The sequence below is a fragment of the Mesoplodon densirostris genome, chromosome 6, assembly GCF_025265405.1.
Source record: "Mesoplodon densirostris isolate mMesDen1 chromosome 6, mMesDen1 primary haplotype, whole genome shotgun sequence".
Lineage (NCBI taxonomy): Eukaryota > Metazoa > Chordata > Mammalia > Artiodactyla > Ziphiidae > Mesoplodon > Mesoplodon densirostris.
This window is the reverse complement of record NC_082666.1, coordinates 44,653,321-44,664,642: the sequence shown is the minus strand read 5'-3', so window position 1 is coordinate 44,664,642 and position 11,322 is coordinate 44,653,321.

Here is an 11,322-nt window from a genome sequence, read left to right as displayed (position 1 = left end):
ATGGCTTCACAGGCGAATTCTATCAAGCATTTAGAGAAGAGCTAACACCTATCCTTCTCAAACTCTTCCAAAATATAGCAGAGGGAGGAACACTCCCAAACTCATTCTACGAGGCCACCATCACCTTGATACCAAAACCAGACAAGGATGTCACAAAGAAAGAAAACTACAGGCCAATATCACTGATGAACATAGATGCAAAAATCCTCAACAAAATACTAGCAAACAGAATCCAACGGCACATTAAAAGGATCATACACCATGATCAAGTGGGGTTTATTCCAGGAATGCAAGGATTCTTCAATATACGCAAATCAATCAATGTGATACACCATATTAACAAGTTGAAGGAGAAAAACCATATGATCATCTCAATAGATGCAGAGAAAGCTTTTGACAAAATTCAACACCCATTTATGATAAAAACCCTGCAGAAAGTAGGCATAGAGGGAACTTTCCTCAACATAATAAAGGCCATATATGACAAACCCACAGCCAGCATCGTCCTCAATGGTGAAAAACTGAAACCATTTCCACTAAGATCAGGAACAAGACAAGGTTGCCCACTCTCACCACTCTTATTCAACATAGTTTTGGAAGTTTTAGCCACAGCAATCAGAGAAGAAAAGGAAATAAAAGGAATCCAAATCGGAAAAGAAGAAGTAAAGCTGTCACTGTTTGCAGATGACATGATACTATACATAGAGAATCCTAAAGATGCTACCAGAAAACTACTAGAGCTAATCAATGAATTTGGTAAAGTTGCAGGATACAAAATTAATGCACAGAAATCTCTGGCATTCCTATATACTAATGATGAAAAATCTGAAAGTGAAATCAAGGAAACACTCCCATTTACCATTGCAACAAAAAGAATAAAATATCTAGGAATAAACCTACCTAAGGAGACAAAAGACCTGTATGCAGAAAATTATAAGACACTGATGAAAGAAATTAAAGATGATACAAATAGATGGAGAGATGTACCATGTTCTTGGATTGGAAGAATCAACATTGTGAAAATGACTCTACTACCCAAAGCAATCTACAGATTCAATGCAATACCTATCAAACTACCAATGGCATTTTTCACAGAACTAGAACAAAAAATTTCACAATTTGTATGGAAACACAAAAGACCCCGAATAGCCAAAGCAATCTTGAGAACGAAAAATGGAGCTGGAGGAATCAGGCTCCCTGACTTCAGACTATACTACAAAGCTACAGTAATCAAGACAGTATGGTACTGGCACAAAAACAGAAAGATAGATCAATGGAACAGGATAGAAAGCCCAGAGATAAACCCACGGACATATGGTCACCTTATCTTTGATAAAGGAGGCAGGAATGTACAGTGGAGAAAGGACAGTCTCTTCAATAAGTGGTGCTGGGAAAACTGGACAGGGACATGTAAAAGTATGAGATTAGATCACTCCCTAACACCATACACAAAAATTAGCTCAAAATGGATTAAAGACCTAAATGTAAGGCCAGACACTATCAAACTCCTAGAGGAAAACATAGGCAGAACACTCTATGACATAAATCACAGCAAGATCCTTTTTGACCCATCTCCTAGAGAAATGGAAATAAAGACAAAAATAAACACATGGGACCTAATGAAACTTCAAAGCTTTTGCACAGCAAAGGAAACCATAAACAAGACCAAAAGACAACCCTCAGAATGGGAGAAAATATTTGCAAATGAAGCAACTGACAAAGGATTAATCTCCAAAATTTATAAGCAGCTCATGCAGCTCAATAGCAAAAAAACAAACAACCCAATCCAAAAATGGGCAGAAGACCTAAATAGACATTTCTCCACAGAAGATATACAGACAGCCAACAAACACATGAAAGGATGCTCAACATCTTTACTCATTAGAGAAATGCAAATCAAAACTACAATGAGATATCATCTCACACCAGTCAGAATGGCCATCATCAAAAAATCTAGAAACAATAAATGCTGGAGAGGGTGTGGAAAAAAGGGAACACTCTTGCACTGCTGGTGGGAATGTGAATTGGTACAGCCACTATGGAGAACAGTATGGAGGTTCCTTAAAAAACTACAAATAGAACTACCATATGACCCAGCAATCCCACTACTGGGCATATACCCTGAGAAAACCATAATTCAAAAAGAGTCATGTACCAAAATGTTCATAGCAGCCCTATTTACAATAGCCCGGAGATGGAAACAACCTAAGTGTCCATCATCGGATGAATGGATAAAGAAGATGTGGCACATATATACAATGGAATATTACTCAGCCATAAAAAGAAATGAAATTGAGCTATTTGTAATGAGGTGGATGGACCTAGAGTCTGTCATACAGAGTGAAGTAAGTCAGAAAGAGAAAGACAAATACTGTATGCTGACACATATATATGGAATTTAAGAAAAAAATGTCATCAAGAACATAGGGGTAAGACAGGAATAAAGACACAGACCTACTAGAGCATGGACTTGAGGATATGGGGAGGGGGAAGGGTAAGCTGTGACAAAGTGAAAGAGCGGCATGGACATATATACACTACCAAACGTAAGGTAGATAGCTAGTGGGAAGCAGCCGCATAGCACAGGGAGATCAGCTCGGTTCTTTGTGACCGCCTGGAGGGGTGGGATAGGGAGGGTGGGAGGGAGACGCAAAGGGGAGGGGATATGGGAACATATGTATATGTATAACTGATTAAATTTGTAAAATAAAAAAAAAAAAAGTAAAAAAAAAAAAAAAAGTTAGAATTTGGGTCATTTGTAGAGATGTGGTTGGACATAGAGACTGTCATACAAAGTGAAGTAAGTCAGAAAGAGAAAAACAAATATCGTTTATTAACATATATACGTGAAATCTAGAAAAATAGTACAGATGAACCTATTTGCAGGGCAGGAATAGAGACACAGATGTAGAGAACAGACATGTGGACGAGGGGGAAGGAGAGGGTGGGACAAATTGGGGGATTAGGATAGACATATGTACACTACCATGCCTAAAATAGATAGCTAATGGGAACAATCTATAAAGCACAGGAAGCTCAGCTTGGTGCTCTGTGACAACCTAGATGGGTGGGATGGGGGGAGGGATGGGAGGGAGGTCCAAGAGGGAGGGGATATAGTTATACATAGAGCTGATTCACTTCATTGTACAGCAGAAACTAACACAACATTGTAAAGCAATTGTACTCCAATAAAAGAAAGACAAAATAAATGTCTAAGCATAAATTGTGATGAGTGCTATGAAGGAAGAGAGTGGATTCTATGATTGAGAGAGATGAAGCCAGAGGCAGTCAGAGGAATCTTCCACTATGAAGTGGAAGTGAAGGAAGCCCATGTGAGCTGGGATCTGAGGAGTACGTGGGAGTTAAGAGGAGTTGGAGGGAGGGGTGCAATGGGAATGTTCCAGTCAGAAGGAGCAGCAAGTGCAAAGGCCCAGGAGGGGATGCACTTGACCAGATACAGGGGTATAACTAAGGCCAGTACATGGTGACAAAAAAGGAGAGTAGCCCAGGATGAGGCCAGAGAGTTTGGAAGGGCCAGGTGACACAGGATGTTGTAGGTAATGTAAAGGAGCTTGGATTTCATTCTAAGTATGATGATTCCCCCAATGAAGGGCCATGAGCACAAAAGGGATGGTCTATTTCAGAAAGACCCTCTGGCTACCAGGTATCCAATGGATTTGAGGGTGGGGAGGTGCAGGGTGCCTCAGAAGTGGAAGCTGGATGAGCAATAGGCGACAATTGCAGCAAATCGGGGAGAGACCAGGCAGCTTGGACGAGAGGGCTGACATGGAGACGGGCAAGGTGAGGACACCAGGGAGCTGTGTCTCTGTCTGTATACAAAAGCATGGCACTGGAGGACTGGTGGAAAGAGAAAAGAACATGACCCAACACAGAGTGCTGGGGAGCCCCAACATTTACAAACAAGGGTCAGGCTGTCATAGGTGGAGTTGGTAATAACGACCAAGATCTCCAACAATTTCAGAGCTCTTACCATGTGCCAAACTCTTCTGCCCATTTTTTAATCAGATTGTTGCTTTTTGTTTTGTTTTGTTTTTGAGTTGTATGCGTTCTTCATATATTTTGGGTATTAGCCCCTTATCCAGTATATGGTTTGCAAATATTTTCTCCCATTTCATTGTCATTTCATTTCATTTCATTTTGTTGATTGTTTCTTTTGCCGTGCAGAAGCATTTTAGTTTGATGCAGTCTCACTTGTTGATTTTTGATTTTGTTGCTTGTTGGAGCCCTGATTTCTTAACCAAATCCCAGATCCTGGATAACAGCCAGTTATTCTTGAGATCCCCCTGAGAAATCACCAACACGAGCAAGAATTCGGACTGAGGCCATTCTGTATACATGACTTATTGAAATACAATGCCATGTACGTAATGAATGGCAGACTGCAGAAACACACCTCTCCTGAAGAGCTATGCACAGTCATTACCTCTAACTTTGGCTCTCTGTGTCCAATGTAAAATGTTTATTAACATTATAATCTTGCCCTTGTATAAATATTTCTCACTTTGAATTCATTTAACCATATTCTTGAAAAATAATAAGGTATATACTGTAAAAACAACTTGGCTTAGAATTTTCCATCTCAAATGTGTAATAGGACACTATCCAAACCAAGGTGCTACTATAAATCATGTTGGATCACATGATGTTATGGTTAAAAGTGAAAGGATTTTGGATTTTGGACTCAGGTAAACATTTTTTCAAGTTCCTGCTTCACCGTTTATTAACTAGTTCTTTAACCTTGCTGTGTCATTTTCTCATCTGATACATCGCAATCTCACAAGGTCATTATGAAAAGTAAGAGACAGTGTATAAAAGTGCTGTGCCCTGCATCTGACCCCTGTGAGCCTCTTCCTCTCCCACTCCTCAGGTGGTCAGATTTCAGGGGTCAGGCCAGTAGCCAGCTCCCCAGTACTGTGTCATACAAGTGTAATACTGGCTGAGCCTCAAGAGGGGTCTTAGGCATCACCTACTTTACCACTCTACTCCCCTTGATTTAACAGATGAGAAAAATTGAGGCCAAGAGAAGTGATTCCATTTTTTATTCTATGTAGTCAATACATTTATTTATTCAAATATTTATTGAGCACCTCCCATGAAAAGCACTGTGTAAGGTCATTGACATTTGAGCATCCACTGTGAACTCAACAGTGTGCTAGGTGCTATGAACACGAGACCTATAAAAGGTGAAATATGTTTACAGACACACCTTCTCAAGACACCAGTGCTTGAGGAGGAGTGGGGAAGGGGTGCAGGAGGACAGACAAAGGCTATGGAAATGGTTATGAATGATCCCTTGAAATGAAAGAAATAAAGTAACAATCAAGACATAAAGCAAACGTTATTACAACCCATGATAAATCCATCCATATTGAATCCATCGTGATCAATCACAAGCCACCCCATAGTTAATCAGTGTGCCCCATCTTGCACAGAACAGGACCACACCAAATCCGCTGCCCCAGAGCACTCCCCAGATGAGATTCTACTCCCCAGAGGGAAGGTAAACATTCATGGCAAAATCAGCTGCTTTCCAGAAACCCTGTGTGGAGTAGAAACCCTCTTGAGGTGCTTCCCACATCTGCAATTAGGAGAAACTGTTATTCTTTTCCTGCCCATTCTCAGTGAATAGACTACTTCCGGACCCTGATGAAGTCAATTCAAACAGCAGACAGGTGGCCATGACAGTGCAGAGGGAATATCAATCCGATCTATGTGAGTGTGTGTGCGTGTAGTGTATTTGGGAACTCACTGGCACAGAGACCAGAGTGGAAAGGGGCAGAATATTCATTATCTAATGTTACAATAATGTTTTGTAACAAACAACCACAAAACATCAGCAGCATACAACGTTCAGCGTTTATTTCTCACATGGCTGGAGGTGGCCCTGCCAATCTCAGCTAAGCCCTCCCATGTGTTTGCAGGTTAATCGGCACTTTGCTGGTCCAGACTAAGCTCAGCTGGGTGGCTTGGCTCTAAGCAGCAGGTCCAGCCAGGTGTGGCTCTTCAGAGTGGGTTGGGCTCAGGCCAATTCTATGTGTGTCAAGTCTGGAGCTCTGATTCAGAGAACAACAGCTACTGAGGGCAAACTCTTCTCAAGGTGATGACAGAAGCACAAGAGGACAAACAGAAAAATATGATGCTTCTTAAGGCCTAGGCTCAAAATATGCACATTGTCCCTTCTGTCCACATCCCATCAGCCAGTCAATCAGATGGCCAAGCTCAGAGTCAAGAAGCAGAAAACTACACTCAGCTCTAGGGGGAGGAGCTGCCAAGTCACATGGCAAAGGCAACGGGTGTGGGTATAGCATGGGAAGAACAGGGCTAATAAGTCAATATATACCTCAGACAGGTAGAAAGAATAAGTAGCTAAACCAAAACAGAGCACCAAAAACAGTGTAATGCCATCCACTAGCATTTGATCAATAAGAAATACAGCTCTAAAAAAATCACTCCCTTCTGCAAGACGAAAAAGTTCTGGAGATCTGTTGCACAACAGTGTGAATATATTTAACACTGCTGAACTGCACACTCCAAAATAGTTAAGATGATAAATTTTATGTATGTGTTTTACCAGGATTGAATTTTTTTTTTAAAAAGAGCAAAATTCGGAAATTCCTTGGCAGTCCAGTGGTTAAGACGTGGGGCTTTCACTGCCGTGGGCCCAGGTTCAATCTCTGGTCAGGGAACTAAGATCCCACAAGCTGCGAGGCGCAGCTAAAAAAATAAAAACAAAAAAATAAATTAATAAAAAAGCAAAATTATTCCATTATAGATTCTGTCTGTGGTAGCCAGCCTCCAAGAAGGCCTCCAAAAATCCCAACCTCCTGATGTTGACACCTGTGTAGTCTCCTCCCACATTGCTCCAGAAGTGATCGTGTCACTTCCACAACTAGGTTATAAAAGGTTGTGGCTTTCATTTCTCTCTCTCTCTTGCTCTCTCCCCCTCTCTCTCATCACTCATTCTGAAGGAAACCAGCTACCATGTTATGAAGACCCTCAGGCAGCCTTCAGAGAGGCAGACACAGCAAAGAACTGAGGTCTCCAGTCAACATCAGGTGATGACCCGAATCCTGCCAATAACCATGTGAGCAAGCTTGGAAGCAGATCCTCCCTGAGTTGAGCTTTGAGATGAAACTGCAGCCCCGCTAAGAGCTCAACTGCCAGTCCCAGATTCCTGGTCTTCAGAAACTGTAAGATGATAAATACTTGTTTTAGAGCTGCTAAGTTTTGGGGTAATTTGTAATGCATCAATAAAATAATACCGTATGGGATGATCATTGATATTCATAATGATGATCCAGAGCACTGAAATATCTTGACATGTTTTCTGAATCGTCAATAAGAAGCTGCAATTGCAGAAGGTCTCCTGATACTGTTGAAGGCTTAGTTATATTCAAATTTCCTGGTGACATTAATCATGACCCTCAGTCAACAAGGAAGTTTGATTAAGCTGAAACCCATATTTCCCTGCCCCTTCAGGGTAACTAAGGATTTATTACAGAGAAGAACCAAGAAAGAGTAAGGGAGAGGAGACAAATAATGAGCAACTCAGCAATTTTCATTCATTTAAAAGAATGCTGTAAAGAAAACTTAGAAAATGTATACCACATGAGCAAAAGTTTTGAAACACTGGCATACTTTGAATTAACCCAAGAAAACTCAACTAACTTTTCTTCAAGACGATAAAGAAAAGAAGAAGCTATCTTTACCAGAGTTACGCAGCATAATAGTATCTACCATTCAAAGAGAATTTGGAGGAGAAACTTAGTCGTCTGGAGAATTTATACTTGTAAAGACTATTGTCATTACTGTATTGATGAAAAGGTAAGAGAAAATGTATCTGGAGTGTGTTTAAATGAAAGAAAGGAAGGGAGGGAGGGAGGGAGGGAGGAAGGAGGAAGGAAGGAAGGAAAGATGGAAGGAAGGGAGGGAGGGAGGGAAGGAAAATAGGTAATGTATGTCATCAAAGTGTTGTCTGAATCAACTGGCCACTGATAGAGAAGATAGAAGAGATAGAGACATGATAAAAAATAGGCAAAAGTGTATTTTTGTTCTGTTTCAAGTGGATTTAATTTAACTAAAATGAGTATTCACAACCTAACGCCAATAAAGGAATATTCTACAACATCATTGGTGTCAGTGATAGTTACCATCAGGTGCAACGTCAGCAGAAACACTAGCAGCCAGTTAAGAAGTAAACCAAGCTGGAGGAGATGAAAGTCAAGGTCAATTTAGATTCTTAGCATGTCAGACATTACTCATTCCTGCTTCACCAGCTCACTTTCCTGAGTCCCTCACTGCTGCTGGGACTTGTAAATTAGGTAGGAAAGATCCCAACTGTGTGTGTGCATGATATATCATACACATAGAAGTATATAAAATGCATATGTACAGTTTAAGGTAAAATAATACAATAAACACTTGTGCATCTGTATTAGTCAGGGTTCTCCAGAAAAACAGAACCAATAGGAAATATATAGATATATAGAAGATTTATTATGAGGAATTGGCTCATTCAGTTATGGAGTCTGTGGTCTGCTACCATGATCAACTTTCTGCAAGCAGGAGGCCCAGGAAAGCCAGTGGCATAGTTCTAGTCCAAGCCCAAAGACCTGAGAACCAAGAGCCCAATGTCCAAGGGTAAAAGAAGACAGATGTCCCAGCTCAAAAGAGACAGCAAATTCACCCTTCCTCTGCCATTTTGTTATATTCAGGCCCTCAGTGTACTGGATGATGCCCACCTGCATTTGTGAGGGTCATATGTTTTACTCAGTCTATCAATTAAAATGCTAACCTCTTCTAGAAACACCCCCACAGAAACACCCATAATGTTTTAAAAGCTACCTGGGCACCTCTTAGCCCAGTCAAGTTGACACGTAAAATTAACCATCACACTGTCCAATATATAGGTTAAAAATAGAATATTGCCAGTTTACCAGAAGACGTTTTGTGCCTCTTCTGACACACATCATCTTGAAGTTTTGGTTAATCATTCTCTTGCTTTTCTGCATAGTTTTATTATACATGTATATATCCTTAGACTATAAACATATTGCTTAATTTTCTTGTTTTTAAACAAGAAATGGGAATTACATAGATGTAATTCTTCTAATCAGCATTATGGTTTTGATATGCCTTTGTATCAATAGCTGTAATTCATTCATACTATTGGCTATACTGTGTTTCATCATTTGAATATGCAATGATTTATTAAGCCATCTCATCGCTGATGGATATTCAGGATGTTTCCAGTTTGGAGCTATTATGAACACAACTTCCCGTACATTTGTGTACATATGTCCTGGAGTGTTAACCTAGGAATAAAATTGCAGAACTGTATGGTATATGCCTATTCAGTTTTATTCTATCATGCCAAACTGTCTTTCAAGAAAGGTGACACCAGTTTACATTTCTCCCAGCGGAGGATGAGTATTCTTAATTCCTAATATCCCATATATACATCTTCAGAGTATAAGTTTTGTATTTCTTTTATTAATTTTTTCCTAATTATTTTGTTCTTTTCGATGCTGCTGTAAATGGGATTTTTCTTCTTAATTTCCCTTTCAGATTGTTCACTGCTGGTGTATAGAAATACAATTGCTTTTTGTATGTTGATCGTGTAGCCTGAAATCTTTCTGGACTCATTTATCAGCTCTAATAGGGTCATCGTAGATGTCTCAGATTTTCTGTATACAACATCATATAATCTGGAAGTATAGTTTTACTTATTCCTTTCTAATCTGGATGCCTTTATTTCTTTTTCTTGTCTAATTGCCCTGGCTAGAATCTCCAGTAGAATGCTGAATGCAAGTGATGAGAACAGACATGCTTGCTTGTTCCTGATCATAGAGGAAACATTCAGTCTTTCACCGTTAAGTAGAACATTTGCCGTGGGATCCACAGATGCTCTTTATCAGGTTGAGGATTTTGTATTCCTAAATTGTTGAGTATTTTATCATGAAGAGATGTTGAATTTTGTCAAATGCTTTTTCTGCATCTATTGAGGTAGCAAAAATCATTTTACCTTTGTACAAACTTTGTTCTGGGCCCTTTGAGTGACCCTTTTTAGTTATGAAGATGTGAAGCAAGTTCACAACCATTACTTCCAGGAGAATGTATAATAGGCTACCTTGGGGCTTGATTAAGACTTGGGATTTGGTCTGTGGAGCTCTTCCATGCATCTATTTGAATTCTCAAAATTAAACCAAGATCAAGGACCCATCTGGAAGGGAAGAGGTGCTGATGTAACCTCTTCTTAATGAGACTTGTCAGATGTAAGACCACTGTTATGGGAATATCTGCCCTGCCCAGCCATCCTGGTAGATGCTTTGCTTCCTAGGGAAGTGCTTGTGTGCATTAAGGTGCTCCCCCCTGCACCCCATCTAACCCCTGTAGGAGGAGCAGCTGCATACAGGAGGCTTTCTACAGCCACTATTACCAGATAAGACTTACAGTGCAGGATGTCCTCAGTCTGGGGGTGATCTGGACTTGGGTCACTATAGTAACACATGCAGAAAGCAGTGCCTTGCTGAGGGTCTCTTCAGGCTTCCAGGGTACCATGTGCCTCAGTTAGTACAGCAGTTCCTGCAGTAGATAGACAGGACCTAATATCAGATTGCCCAACAGCTGAGCCCTGAGACAACCAGGACCAGCAGGTGGCACTCTCGGTAGTCAAAAATGTGAAATTCAGCTCTTAGGGTCACTTCTGAGTTCTGCTGTCCTGGAAGCAAGCACAGGAGGATTTGTTCACTGACTCCTGAGAAAAAAAGTGCTGGATAGCTTTCCTTTGACCCATCAGATACACCCCCCAACCTTCTCTTCCCTCCTCTGTGTCCGAGAGATTGGCATGCACTGGCGGACTCAACAGACTCTCTAGCTCTCTGTCTTCCAGTTGGGACTGGCCAGTGGGGTTTGGTCACTAGCAGGAGATCAAAGGGCAAGAGAAGGGGAGGGGAGGTCATTTATTCACCTGATTCCCTCCCTGTTGGTTCAATAAGGGTTGTCTATCTATCTTTCTTCCTAAGGCCACATTTCCTATCAGACATCTCTATCCAAACAGCACTCACACGCTCTCTCTCTCCCCTCCCACTCTAGCCCAATGAAGGCTCCCTTCCACTGCCCCTCACACCTCCCCTCACTTACTAAGACTAGGACCCTGTGTTGCTTTAACTGACCCCACCTGCATCTCTGTAAATAGCCCCTTTACTGAACCCTTTTCAAATAACCCAACTTGAGTGTGCTGTTTCTTGCCACCACTATGACTAGTACAGAAAATATGAGATCCTTGGACATATCTTGGGA